Consider the following 14,015-nt stretch of genomic DNA (forward strand, 5'->3'; position numbering starts at 1 on the left):
GTGCCCAGCCACATGGCTGCCAGGAGGAACGGCCGGATGAACTGTAGCCCCGGTCTTCACCTGTAACTGGGAAGCTCAGTGTGATTCCTATTCTCACTGTGAACCCCAGGTAAACTCTGACTGGACGTATATCCGGAGCCAGAATCCCTTCTCCAGATGCTTCTTTCCATGTGGATTCACAGAGCTCCATCCAAGCCACGCCACCCCCACCCCACACCCGAACTCTACTGGAGCCACAGGGAGAAAAACTCGTGCTGCGGTTACTCCAGCCACAGACACAGACCCTTTTTCTTTTTGGTTGACACCAACAGGTCACAGGTTCCTCCTGGTCCTCCAGAGGTCAGGCTGATCATTCCGGCTTTGACGCTCTCATAGCTGCGGCAGCCACACTCTCTTCTGGGCTCTGCCCATCTAAACCCTTGGAGTGAAGGAGGCTGTGTCCCTCCCTACCTGTGAACTCCCTGGGCCATCTTCTGTGAGATCCTCGTGTCCAACAGTGCCCAAGGTAAAGACCTTTCAGGGTTGCTTGTTTGGACAAGGCCTCACTATGTAGCTCTGGTTGGTCTGGAACTCACTATGTAGACTAGGCTGGCTTTGAACTCATGGAGAGTTCAGGTCCCACTGACCTTTCAGTTTTGTGAGCCAGTTTGTCTTCACTTAAGCCAGCTGGCCCCTGGGAGAGCCCTGGTTAATACGGCTGCTCCGTGACATCACACAGAGACTCATAGGCAAAACCCAGGGCCAGCCTACTTTGCTTTGTTCTACACCCCACATGTGCATACTCCAGCTCTGGAGGGAGGGACTGCAAGGGAAACTGAGGCATAGATGTGTAACATATATCTTACCTGTTGCCTCAGAGCACCTCAGTTCCATCTGTCCGTCAAGTCCGTGGCTGTTCTGGTGTGACTGAGGATCTTGTGGGACACCCATCTCATAACTGAAGGTGACCTGCTGCTTTCCTCAAGCCTGACCCCCCAGTAGACAGCAGCCCAGGACATGGATGGGCTCCCAAAGGGGCCACAGCACATGATTCAACCGTGTGATGAGTTCATCATAGGGGATGAACCTTGAGCATGAAGAGACAGGAAGGTAGCCTTGGTGTCCGATCTGTTGTGAAAGCCTCGGGTTTCCAGGAAACGCAGGTGGCCTGGTAATACTGTGCTGCTTCAACAGAGGATGGGTGTAAAGGAAGACGAATAGATGAATGGCCCTCTGTGGAGGACATGCTGCCGGTGTGAGGTGGAGAGGGGACACAGAGGGTTGCCCACGTCATCTGCAATGATGTTTCTTGGTCACATCCCTTCCCTCCACTGGGTGTGGTTAGCCAAGTCCGCTCTCACCTTCAGCGTATTTCAGAGGCTGCATCCTCCCATTAACAGCGAAGCTGATGCTTCCTCATGCTCCCCCTGTCGGGGAGGACGCTGGCAAGGTCTGCAGCCCCAGAGTTGGTTTCTTGCCTGTGAAGTGGGGACATCTTTAGTCTCACCCCCTAGGACTATTAGGATTGTCCCTGGTATGTGGGCATGTGGTGGGGAAACTGAGGCTGCCTGTCGTCACGTTCCACCCTTCCTCCAGTCCCCATCCCAGTTCCCACGAAGTAAATGGTGCCCTCCCCTCTCCAAATCACTCCGAGCCTGCCACCAGACCCAGGCTCCTATCACACTGACCATAAGACGTGGCAAAGGCCCAGGCATGGATCCCGGATCCAGCCAGTCACTGAACCAGTGCCCCGAAACTTGCTGTGTCTTGTGGCGATTATGAGCTCTGAGCTCCCAGGGCCATTTTTGCTCTTTGGCCATTGGAGAATGAAGTCGGAAGAGCACCAAGAGAGAGAGCAGAACACTGAGCCCCAGTAATGTCACTGCAGTACCTGGATCCAGCCACGACAGACACTTGTTAGCCCTCGGTAATTTTAGGAATACGTCGGATTTCCATTTTTTGTTGCCTTGCTAGTTTAGGTTGACTTTCTGTTACTTGAATTTTACTGTAAAGACATAGACAGTGCAGCCAAGGGGTGCAGAGCCCGGGTTCCTCGGGGGTACTCTGCCTTTCACATGCGAGGCCCTAGACGTCAGCTCCCTGAGGCTCCGTGGGGCATAGGGGTGGCACGGGGGGGGGGGGGGGTGCCTGGTCCGCCTGCTGCTCACACAGCCCGGGGGCCTGAGGCATGGCAGGTGATTAACGAATGTGTTGAAGCGGGTCCATTGCCCACTCCCTCCTCCTTCGGGGTGCCCTCCTTCTAGTCCCCATGCAGAAGACCATTTTGCCTCCTCTACTCATCCTTGGCTGACCCCGGAGCTTACTGGAGTGGCTCCCAGGAGTCTGTGGTGGTAAACTGGTCTCATGGAGTTTTCATGGAAGTTTTCTATCTAGGGCCTCATCTATCACTCTCTGCTCACATGTTCAGCTTTACAATTCCCTAGTAATGTGTCCACTCTGAGGACCAGGCCTCGGCCTGCCTTCAAGGAGCTTGTGATCTAGTGGTGAGGGTATTGACAATTTTAGTTCAGCCGGGTGATCTTAGGCATTTGGATAACTCTGGTGTCCTTCCACAGACCAGATAGTGAAGCACCTCTAGGGAGGATAGCTTGGTCCTAAGCAGGCAGGAATGAACGTGGTTTATCTATAGCAAAGGGAAGGCAGAATGTCGCGGGTGGGCCCTAGTGGGCCCTGGGACTGAGGGAAATGCTAACGTGCGCCAAGCTCTGTACTTAGCTTGTACAGGAATTTCTGTCACATCTCACTGACAGGGACAGGGGCTCAGAGGAGTAAAGCCCCTTCCAGAACAGAAGGATCTGAATCCTCCACTGTGTAGTCGTCGGGAACCTGGAGTGGAGGGGAGACCCAGAAATTGTAGAGCTGTCTCAGGTGATACACTCGGATCTCCAGACTCCCACAGAACTGTGTGAATGCCCTCAGAGTTCTTTCCACACCCCCTGGACCACAGTGGTTCGTGGCCCTGACTGAGCTTCATCTTCGTCCTCAGTCACAGCTCCGTGGCGCCTTCATCTACATCTCTACCTCTGACACACTTTGCATTGGGTGCGAAGGATGAGCCAGTGCTGAAGTCTTAGTACCAGGAACATCTCCCTCCATCCCATCCCTACAGCATCCATTCTCTCCTCCCGGTGGTAGTTTACCTCTTCCTTAGAGAACTGCTTGTGGTGTGTGTGTGTGCGTGTGTGTGTGTGTGTGTGTGTGTGTGTGTGTGTGTGTGTGTGTGTACATGCTGAGGATCGAACCCAGGGCCTTGCATGTGTTAGGCCAGCACTAAGTTGCCCCTTAGCCCTTAAATTTGTTTTAAGATAAGGTCTCAGTTGCCCAAGCCTACCTTGACCTTATTCCAAAACCCAGGCAGGCTTTGAACTTGTGATCCTCCTGCCTCAGCCATCGGAATAGCTAAGATTACTGGCCTGCACCGCCAGTACTGTGTTGTTATTGTTCAGGAGGGCCTCGCTACAGTACACATGTGGAGATCAGAGAGCAATGTGACCAAGTCGGTTTCTCCTTCCGCCTTTGCGTGGATTCTGGGATTGAACTCAGGTCTCTCGGCTTTCATGGCAAACATCCTTGCCTGCTGAGCCACCTCATAGGCCCACAAACTGTTTATTCTTCTCTGGTTCTGGAATATTTTAACCTTCCCGAAAACCAAGTAGTCACACGATCTTACTGAAGCCAATTCTAGTCTAGCCTACCGTGGCTGGTTCGCGGACTGGACATGATCCAAAAGGAATATTTCAAATCTTCCTTGTGGATCATAAGCTGTAAGCACCAGCTTCCAGCTTCCAGGAGCTTCGTGACAGAGCTCGAGAGTATGAGAGGCCGAGGCTACTGGCTGAGCTCAGCCCCTTTCCCCCTGAGCTGGCTAGTTTATGTCAACTTGACACAGGCTAGTCATCTGAGAGATGGAAACCTCAAGTGAGAAAAAGCCTCCCTCAGTTGGGGCTGTAGAGCATTCTCCTAATTAGTGACTGATGTGGGAGGGTCCAGTCTATTGTGGGTGGGGCCACCCATGGGCTGGTGGTTCTGGGATTCTGTAAGAAAACAGGCCAAGCCAGCTATGGAGAGCAAGCCAGTAAGCAGAACCCTCCATGGCCTCTGCATCAGCTCCCGCCTCCAGGTTCCTGCCTGTTTGAGTTCCTGTCCTGACTTCCTTCCGTGATGAACAGTGATGTGGAATCATAAGCAAAATGAACCCTCTCCCCTCCAACTTGATTTTGGTCATGGTGTTTCATCACAGCAATAGTAACTCTAAGACACCCTCTCCGTGACTGGCTTATATGGAGTACCACCACCCCCTTTTACCTTTGAGTGATTATTGAGATAATACAGGAAGGTGCTTTGGAAGCAGACTCCTGCTCTGCTTCCTCTTCACCCCAGCTTCCCCGAAGGCAAACGTCTTCACCTGCTTTCTCCTGTGTGCTCCATGACTCAAGCTCATGCACTCTCTCACCTCCTTCTTGACTTCCAACTTCAGCCCAAACCCCCTGGTAAGAAACCTGAGAATTTGGCTCACGGACATCCCTACTCTCTTCCTTTGTTTTTGAGACAGAGTCCCATACATCCCAGAGGGGCCTTGAACTTGGCATCTAGCTGAATGACTCTGAACTCCTAGGGTCACAGCCGCAGACTACCGCGCCAGCTCTCTCGTATTCTTTATCATCTCCAATGTTGGAAGTGCCCCAGGGATCTATATCCTGCTTCTTGCCTTCCTCTGTTAAAACGTCTTCTCTTCTGAGTCGACTTTAGATGTGTTTTTGTTTGAAATCTGTCCTGCCCTTTTTAGATCAGAACTATGGACTCCCACCCCCGTGACTCTGCTTAACCATGGCCCTCCCTGTCCCTGTCACCTGTCACTTTCTGTCCATGTCATTGTCTCTTCCACTTCACAACCAAAGTTTTCACAGTTTGGGCCACAAGTTAAGTCATGAAAAAGCACGCTGGGGCATGGCCCGTGATGGCTCATGGGTAGAGCACTCACCCTGCATGCCAACTTGCACTCATGGGTAGGACACTGCATGCCAGAGACCCTGGCTTCCACCTACAGTGGCTTACCATGGCTATGATGGTCAGGTACTGTTCACGGTAAACTCCCCTTTTATTTTCCTGTTTGTGTGTGGTTCTGGGGATGGAAGCCAGGGACTTATCCTCGCTGGGCAAATGCTCTACCACTGAGCTCCACCTGTGGCTCTCAATGCCCCCCTTTAACTGAAGCTGGTTTGATCTGGCTTTGTTGGAGATGGCCAGTGTGTCTTAGCTTTCACATTCAAGCTTTGTTAACTGTGGTGATAGGCTCATATATTTGAATGTCTGGTTCCCAGTTGGTAGACTGTTTAGAAAGGATTAGGAGGTGTGGCCTTGTTGGAGGAGATGTGGCCCTGTTGAAGGAGATATGGCCTTGTTGGAGTAGGTGTGTCATTGAGGGTGGGCTTTAAAATTTCAAAATGCCAGGCCCTGTCTCTTCCTCTACCTGCTGCCTTTGGATCAGGATGTAAGCTCTCAGCTATTATTCCATCCACATGCCTGCCTGCTTCCTACCATGATGATCATGGATTAACCCTCTGAAATTGGAAGCAAGCCCCCAATTAAATGATTTCTTCTATAATTTGCCTTGATCATAGTGTCTCTTCACAGCAATAGAACAGTAACTAAGACATTGACTAAGATGCAATGTCTCCACATGCTCCCAAGCACGTTGGGCCAGAGCTTGCCAAGAGGAAGTGTCAAGTAAAGCCCTGTGCTCTGAAAGGAGCTATGCTTGGTTGACTCCTCTGTTGTCACTGTATTGAAATTCTTAATGATGTCTAACCAAAGCCTCAAAAATTCTGCAGCTATCCTGTGCTCACTTCTTGCTAAGAGAAGCCTGAACCTTCTGAGGAATGCTCTCCCATCCAAAGCCAGCCAGGAGAAAGACAGGGTCCCCAGGAAAGTGCTGAAGCAGCCAGGAAAAATCCAAGTGAGGGGCCCCGGGCCTGACTGGTAATTCTGGGAATATACAGACCTTTGCTAGTTCCAGTGAGAAAGAGGGATCCCTACCTACATTACAAAGTGGCCCATAGCTGAGTGTGGTAGTACATGCCTTTAATTCCAACACTTGGGAGGCAGAGGCAAGTGGAGCTCTGTGAGTTCGAGGCCAGCCTGGTCTACAGAGTGAGTTCCAGGACAGCCAGGGCTGTTACACAGAGAAATCTTGTCTCAAACCACCCCTTCAAAAGTGGCCCATAGGCCATGTCCCCAGGATCTGCCCATGTTCCAAGGTTTATGACTGGTGGGTCCTATATTCAAGTCTGAGTTCCTATTTCCCAGGCTTAGAGCCTTTGGCTCTGCCAGGCTGCCACAGTGACCCAGATACTGTCTACCTAAGAATGCCTGCAAATCTAATTTGCTGTGCTCATTGGTGAGGAATCTGCCCACTCTAGGCTGCTTACCCCAGGAGTCCAGTGAGGAAGGTAAGAAGATCTGAAAGTGACTATTAAACAGAATTGCTATGTAACCAGTAAGAGAGGAGGACAATCTTTTATCGATGGATTCCAACTGATCAATGCAAAAGGCGTGAACTCTAATACCAGATGGGTGTGGTGGCACACATCTGCACTCCAGGACTTAGCAGGATGATGGAAAGTCCAAGGTCAGCTTGAGTTACAAAGTGAGTCTTGCCTCAAAACAAACACATGCACACATATACAAACATACATACATACATGTTGTATATATACATATATGTCACATGTATGTGTGTATACATATCCCATTTTCAGTTTTCAGTGAATTGAATTGAATAGCAAGAACCAGCCTCAAAACAAATAGATATCAAGCACGCGCACACACACACACACACACACACACACACACACACACACACACACTCGAAAGTGCCCACCATGTGTCCTCTCCCGATAGAACTCAATGCCATCTAATGATACAGTCTGACCAAGGCAAACACCACAGCGCACACTTGACGCTGGCCCTGCCCTGTGCCTAACTGCCCATTTACAGGGGGAGCAGAAGAGACAGAGGGACCTGCTGAACTACACCACAGGGCAGCAATCAGCAGATCCAGACAGCCAGACACCACAAGACAGACTCGTTTCTCCCAGTAAATAAACTGCAAGCAAAGACAAAATAAAAACCCTGGGACCAGCCGAGGCTCGGGAGGCATACCGAGCGGTGGCGATGTGCAGACTTTATTTGGGTCTAAACCTAAACTGACAAAAAAAACAATTAGGTAATAAACAGAAACTGAGCATCCACCGGCTCTTGGCTGGTGCTCGGGATGATTGATTGTTTTATTGGGCTAATGGTGTTGTCACAATGGTTCCTGATAGGTTTTTGTCAGGAATAGTCCTTGTGGAGACACATACCAAAATATTTATGTATGAGATGATGTCATGCCTGGGATTGGTTTCAGAACAGCCCTGAGGATGGGTGTAGACGGAGGAGGAAGGGACCTCAGGAGGCAGCATGGGCTGAGCGCTGATGGGGGACACATTGAGTGGCGAGGGGAAGGGGGTGTTACACTTTCCCGTTTTATGTCTAAGTTTCTTACCTGTTTGCAGTGCTGGGGAGTTGGACCCAGGGCCTTGCATGTGTTAGGAGTTAAGAAGGACTTTTGAATCTGTAGTCCTAGCACTCAGGAGGCCAAGGGAGAAGGATAAAGAATTTGAGGTCAGCTTGGGCTATACAGCTAGACTGTCTCAAAATAAATAAAAAAGGACTCTTGTGGCCTGTGGCAGGTATCTGGGGGTGGGACATTGAAAGAAGGACTGCCATGCCTTTAGGGGCACAGCAGCGCTGACTTAGGGGTCACCATATATTACTCCTTCCTGCCCTGGCCAGGCTGGGCCCTGGAGGTGAGAGTCACTGGCGCCCCAGCTCACATCAAAAGAGAGCTTTCTTAATGTCTGGATGAGCTCATGGCTCTGGACACTGTAATTGTTGAATAACTTTGGCCCCAGCCCACAGTTCAGCTTCTTCCCTCCCACCCCTCAGGCATGTCCTGGGCCGTGTCAGGCCATCTGGCCACCAGCACGGGACGGAGAAGGTGCAACAGCTGGAGGGAACCATGGTGCACTCACAGACACGCTTCTCAGAGCCTCCCTGGTGCTGGTAAGCCAGGGCCAAGTCAGGATCCGATGACCTGGAGGGTCAGCAGGGTTCAGTTCCACCTCCCAGGAGTGCTTCTTGCAGGGAGGGAACCCTGAAGACGCTGATGCCTAACTTGCCACATAACTGTGGCCTTGGGTTCCCCATCCAACGGGAGGCAGCTCAGTGTCTCTCTATGGAGCACCGTTTATCTTTGGGGAGGAATAATGCTTCCTGGATAATATTCTTGGACCCCTGCCTATTAGCAGCCTCTGTCACTATGGCAACCAAAAAGACTGCTATGTCCTCCCAACCGTCCCTGACTTGTAGACCACTGTGGGTCTTTAAGAGTTTTACCACAATCATAAACCCTCTGTCTTTGTTGCCTGATAACTCAAATCAAGTTGGAGAAGGATGGGCCAGAAGCTGTGGACGCTGTCTTGACCCCGTCTTGCAAGAATATAAAATCATAGCAGTTCTTGAAGGGTAACTAGGACTTATCCAAGGTGCCCAAGTTCTGGGGACTGAATGAGAGGAGCCAGACACTTCAGTGGGAGGATCCCTCACCCACGGACCCAAAGGCAAACAGCGAACCAAAACATGGAGTATTTGGAGAACGGCAGAAATGCCCCGTGGCCCCAGGGTTTGGCATGGACTACTAAGCCATTCATCAGGGCAGGACATGCACTGTGGAAGACAGCAGGAGCTAGCAAAGCTTTGCAAAGGGGGCAGAAATAGGCCTCCCGGCTAGGGAAGGAGTAGGCTTTCCACCCTAGTCCCTGTGGACTGAGAAATCACAGATGCCTGTGTGTGAGTCAGAAGCTGTCTCCCTCCTCCTGGGTCAAATGCATGGAATGCAGCTGGACAGCTGGGGCTCCTTGCCCTGGCGGTGCCCAGTGGGAGAGGGATTTGGACATTGACAGTGAAGGAGTGAGCTGCTCAGAGTTCTTAAGCTATATAAGGACACCATGTGCATGCCCATGTAAGCACAGGCCCATCTTCCTTTCCTTCCTTCGTTCCTTCCTTCCTTCTTCTCTCCCTCCCTAACTTCCTTCCCTTCTTCCTTCTTTCATTATTTCAACAAGACAATCTATGCCAGCTGTTTATGTTGAGCAAATACCGACCCCCCACTCTCACGGAACACATCCATAACCCAATAGATCCAGTGAGGAAAGAAGAAAAAAAAAATATGTCCTATAAACCAGTGTGTGAGACAGCTCGAGTGTGTGTGTGTGAGGATACTGAAGGGCCAGAGCAAAGAACTTATTGTGTGGGTGTCTCAGAGAAGCTAGGGTTGAGTCTCCCAAGGGCCTAGGCTGCACACACAGCTGTCCTGCTAACAATCTCTGTCCTCCAGGACAGCTGAGGTCTGCCAGAGTCTGCCAGGTACCTTCTGCCCCTTTCTGTCAGAAGACAGACAGGAGTTCCAACCCAGCCAGCAGGCACGTCCAGACTTCTCACTCTTGAGTCGAGTGGCCATGATAGTTGGAATCCTCCAGCTGCACCCCACTACACAAAGTCGTCCAGCTTCCTGCCTGCCCTTTCCCAACCGACCCGCGGTCCGCTGGAGCAGCCTTGGCTTCCACTCGTGACTGGGAAGGGTGGGTGTGGGCTTTTCATAGGCAAAGCTTTAACAAGGATCATAGAAGAGAGGCTCACACACGGCAGGGCCCGCTCAGCTCTTCAGGCCAGCTGCCTCTGTGTGGCTCTCACACACAGGTCCTGGGTACATCCCCTTTCAAGCAAACTGGAGTGCAGCCCTGGCAGGCCTCACAGGAAGGAAATGCCAGTCGCATTTCTGTACGCCTGGCTCAGCCTCCCCAGGGACCCTCAGGCAGCCCTAACGTTTCCTCTGAGGCATGCCAGTGGTGTGGGCCTGGCCGGCCAGGGTGGGCCTCTGGCAGGACCTGTGACTCAGGGCTAGTCAGACCAAGGCAGGATGTCAGCACTATTCACTGGGCTACAAGGAATCTCACTCTTCTATTTATAGGCAGTGCATCTGCTGGCCCAGCCTGATGGGAGGAAACGGCCAACGCTGCCAACGCATCGGGGGAATGGGAACAGAGAGCCAGGAACCAAAACCGAGCGATGCTGCGCACCATCCCTCAGTCGGGCTCTGTAGGAGGAAGGGGACTTCCCGGCTAGGACTGCTTTCCACCCCAGAAAGGCCAAGGCTAGGCCAGGCCAGGACAATGAGCCTGCATGGCCGCACAATTAACAGGCAGTGGTAGACTTTAGGGGGTTTGGCCATGAGCAGGATGGGGACCTTCTAGACTAGCGGTTCTCAACCTTCCTAAGGCTTCCTAATTCCTAACCCTTTCATACAGATCCTCACGTTGTGGTGACCCCCCCCCCAACCATAAAATGGTTTCATTGCTACTTCATCACTGTAATTTTGCTATTGTTATGAACTATTATATAAAAAGATATGTGACCCCACGGGGCGGAGGGGGGGGATGTCACAGGCCACAGGCTGAGAACCATTGTTCTGGACTCTGCTGGAAGTAGCTAAGTAAAACGTGGCACCCAGTAGGCTGGTAGCCTAGAGAAGTCACTCTATTTGCGTATCGGGTCCTAAGGTGCTTTCTCTGTCAAAGACCCTGCTCCTTCCAGTCACCTTGCCCGGTGTCCAGGTCAACTAATTGTCCTTCAGAAACCTGATCCCTGCCACACACAGTCTCTCTCTTGTTTTACAACACCTGTGTGTGTGTGTGTGTGTGTGTGTGTGTGTGTGTGTGTGTGCGTGCGTGCACATATGGGCTCCTGTGTGTGAGGGCACAGGTGGTCGTGTGTACACATACTCATGGAGGCCAGATGTGCCATTTCTCAGGAGCCGTCCGCATGCTTTGTTGATTTGAGACAAATGTTTCACCACACAGCCCTGGCTGACCGGGAACCCTACAGAAGCTCAGCAGGTAGCTGGCTGGCTAGTGAGTGAGCCCCGGGTACTTGTCTGTTTCTGCCTCTCTGTGGCTGGAATAGCAAGCATGTGCCACCGTCCCTAGATTTCACGTGGGTGCAGGGGATCAAACATGCTTAAGCGGTAAATGGCAGAACTCTGTAACTTCGGCCCCTCACGACTGCTTGTGAATGTAAGTCCACTTAAACAGAAGTCAAAACTGCCTCAGAACTGAAGTTCTGCACCGTTAAGGTCTTGCCTGATGGTGGGCACGTGTACCAATATGTCCCAAAGGTAAGCGGGTAAACGGGAGCTGCTCCTGTGCGGAGTGTGGTGAGGGACAAGGGCCGCGCCCCTGGCGGCTGCTCACTTGGTGCCATTGGCTGTAAGGACGCTGTCTGCACAGCTGACTGCAGTCCTCACCTGAGCCTGTGGCCGATGTGTGCTGTGCTGGATTCTTGAGGTCTGGGAGGGAAATCTCATCCCTCCTGTGACTCCAGTCCCCACTCAGAGCCTGGCTTGCAAGGGAGCTCAGTAGCGTCCCTCCCGCCCAGGCGGCTGCAGCGGCTCCTCTGCTCCGAAATGAGCGCTGCCTGTAGCTGGGTCCCTAGGCGGGGAGCCAGGCTCGGGGCTCCGGCCTCCTGTCCTCCAGTCCTCCAGTCCTAATAGCCCTTCTAGTGAGACACAATTTCCTAAGTGGCCGACACTTCCAGTTGAAACCAGCCAAGAGCCACTGGGAAAACTGGAAGCCTGACCTCTTCAGCAGGAAGATGTGGGAGGCGGCTCGCGCCTTCCTTTGTGTTCTGTGGGGGCAGGCTCAGCCCCAAGTTCCTGTCTGAGGTGCGGAAGTGACTAAGCCGGGGTACAGCACTGCCCACTGGTCCCCTAATTCCTGTCTGCTGACCAAGGGTCAGGGAACCCCTCCCTGACAACTTCAGGGGCTGTTGAAGAACGCAGACACTTGTTCCCAAGCAAAGGAGAAGAGAAGGGCGGGAGATGATGGCGGAGAGAGTCAGGGCTAACCCAAACCCGAGTCCTCCTGTGCCGACACCTCACCTAAGGAGAGCCCCTTCCGGCTTTCCCAGGGGCCCCTGCCTTTTCCCTGGGCTGTCACTCCTCCGGACGCTCTCTTACCTCCCCAGCCACGGTCTCATCCCTCCTCTCAACCCCATGCACACCCCTTCCTAGGGTGAGCTGCCAGCCTCAGGGTCCTTTGAGTCTTGCAAAGTTTGCACCCGTGACAGCCCCAGAGGCAAATGCATACTCTTCTACACAGCCACCTAGAGCGCACAGAGGGGATGCCGCGTGCCTGGGGCTGGCTCCGAAAGGCTCCCCAAGGGAAGGAGGATGCGAAAGAGACAAAGAGAAGAGGGGTCCTCAGGGGTGAAACCGAACATGGAGCTGCCCTGGCAGGTGGCACCCCAAGGTGCGGGGCGGGACAGGAGGGGTGGAGGTGTGCAGACTGTGCAATATTGAACTACACGGAGCCAAGGGCCCCGGGCAGGAGGCTGCTTCAAAAACTGCCTGAGGAAGCAGGGATGTTACGGGAGTGAGGGGGACAAGCCAGAGGAAGACAGTGTGCTCTTCCGGTGAGAGAAGCCGTGGCTGAACTTGGGAGGACCGGTCGAGAGAGCTATCACACAGCGTTGACTGGCCTTGACACCCTCACCAAGGTCCGCCGTGCTGGAGAGAGGCTGTCCAGAGGGTGCAGAGGGAGAACCTTCGATGTGGGGCGGGAGTCCAGCCTAGAGACCTTGTCCCCTGCACCCGCTGGAAAGGCATACAAGTGACATCATTTTCAGGCACTCAACACAAGGTAAACAGTGTGGAAGAACCCAAGCAGCTATCCCCTTGATAGCTGGCTGGCTGTTTAACAACTCATTTCCTGGGATTTTGCTTTCCCGGAGTAGAATGAGCCACGGCTGTACACAGGGCAAAACCCCTGGTCCCCAGGCTGCCTGTGGGCGTGTCAGAGGCTCTGATCGACCCCTATGAGTTTACAGAGCTTGGTCTGCTGAGGGCCAGGCACCAGGCTAGATGGTGTGCCCAGTGGAGACCAGAGCAAGTGTGGACAGGGGTTTTGATGCCAGTGACCACCAGGTAGGCTTGAGACTTTCGGAAGAGAAGAAAAAGTGACCAGAGAGAGGTGGATGTACATATTCAAACATGAGCTGGGCACATCCTGGGATCCCAGCAGGCACCTGGGAGACCAGTTCAGTGTGATTCTTGAGTCTATAGCATCAAGGCCCAGAAAAATCCAGTGGCTTATCTAGAGTCATCTGGGGGAGAAGCAGGAGCTGTATGACACAGGTGTCCAGTGTCGGTGACACATTCTGAGAGATTCACTAAGGCCCTCTGATGAGTATATTGAGAGCCCAGAGCCTTCAAGAACAGAGGGATGAAGTAGGCCAGGCACAGAAAGACAAATATCAAATGTTTCCTCTCATATGCAGAGTCTGGAATGAGGATAGATACAGATGTGAGTGAAGAGGAAGGGGACCAGGGGGAATGGAAACGAAGAGAGTGGATAATGGACGGGAGGGTGCGTGTGAGCAAAGTGCATGATCCATACACACGGAAATCCCACAGTGAAACCCACCATTTTGTACAATGAATATACACTACGAAAGAAAGAATCGAGGGTCAGCAAGAGAGCTTCGCACAGGTAAAGGCGCTTGCTGCCAAGTCTGATGACTATGGTTCAGTCCTGGGGACCCACATGGTGCGAGAGGAGAGCTGACCCTCGCAGGTTGTCCTCTGGCCGCCACACTCTCGCTGTGGTGCGTGTGCGCACACAGAGGAAGAATCAGAAAAGAAAAATTGATCCAAATAGTCAGCCTTGCTCTTTTTCTTGTCACCCAAGCATACAAGTATGAGTTCCATAGAAGGTCAGAGGGACGGAGCAAAAATCTCTTCCCACTAGCTGGCTCCAAGTGTCTGCTTTTCACCTGGAAATGGAGGCCAGAGTCATCAAGAACAGAAAACCGTGGCCACCTCGGGGTGTGTGCTGGGAGAACTTGGGCCTCCCCTTCCC

This window comes from Peromyscus maniculatus, chromosome 8 (genome assembly GCF_049852395.1).
Source record: "Peromyscus maniculatus bairdii isolate BWxNUB_F1_BW_parent chromosome 8, HU_Pman_BW_mat_3.1, whole genome shotgun sequence".
Lineage (NCBI taxonomy): Eukaryota > Metazoa > Chordata > Mammalia > Rodentia > Cricetidae > Peromyscus > Peromyscus maniculatus.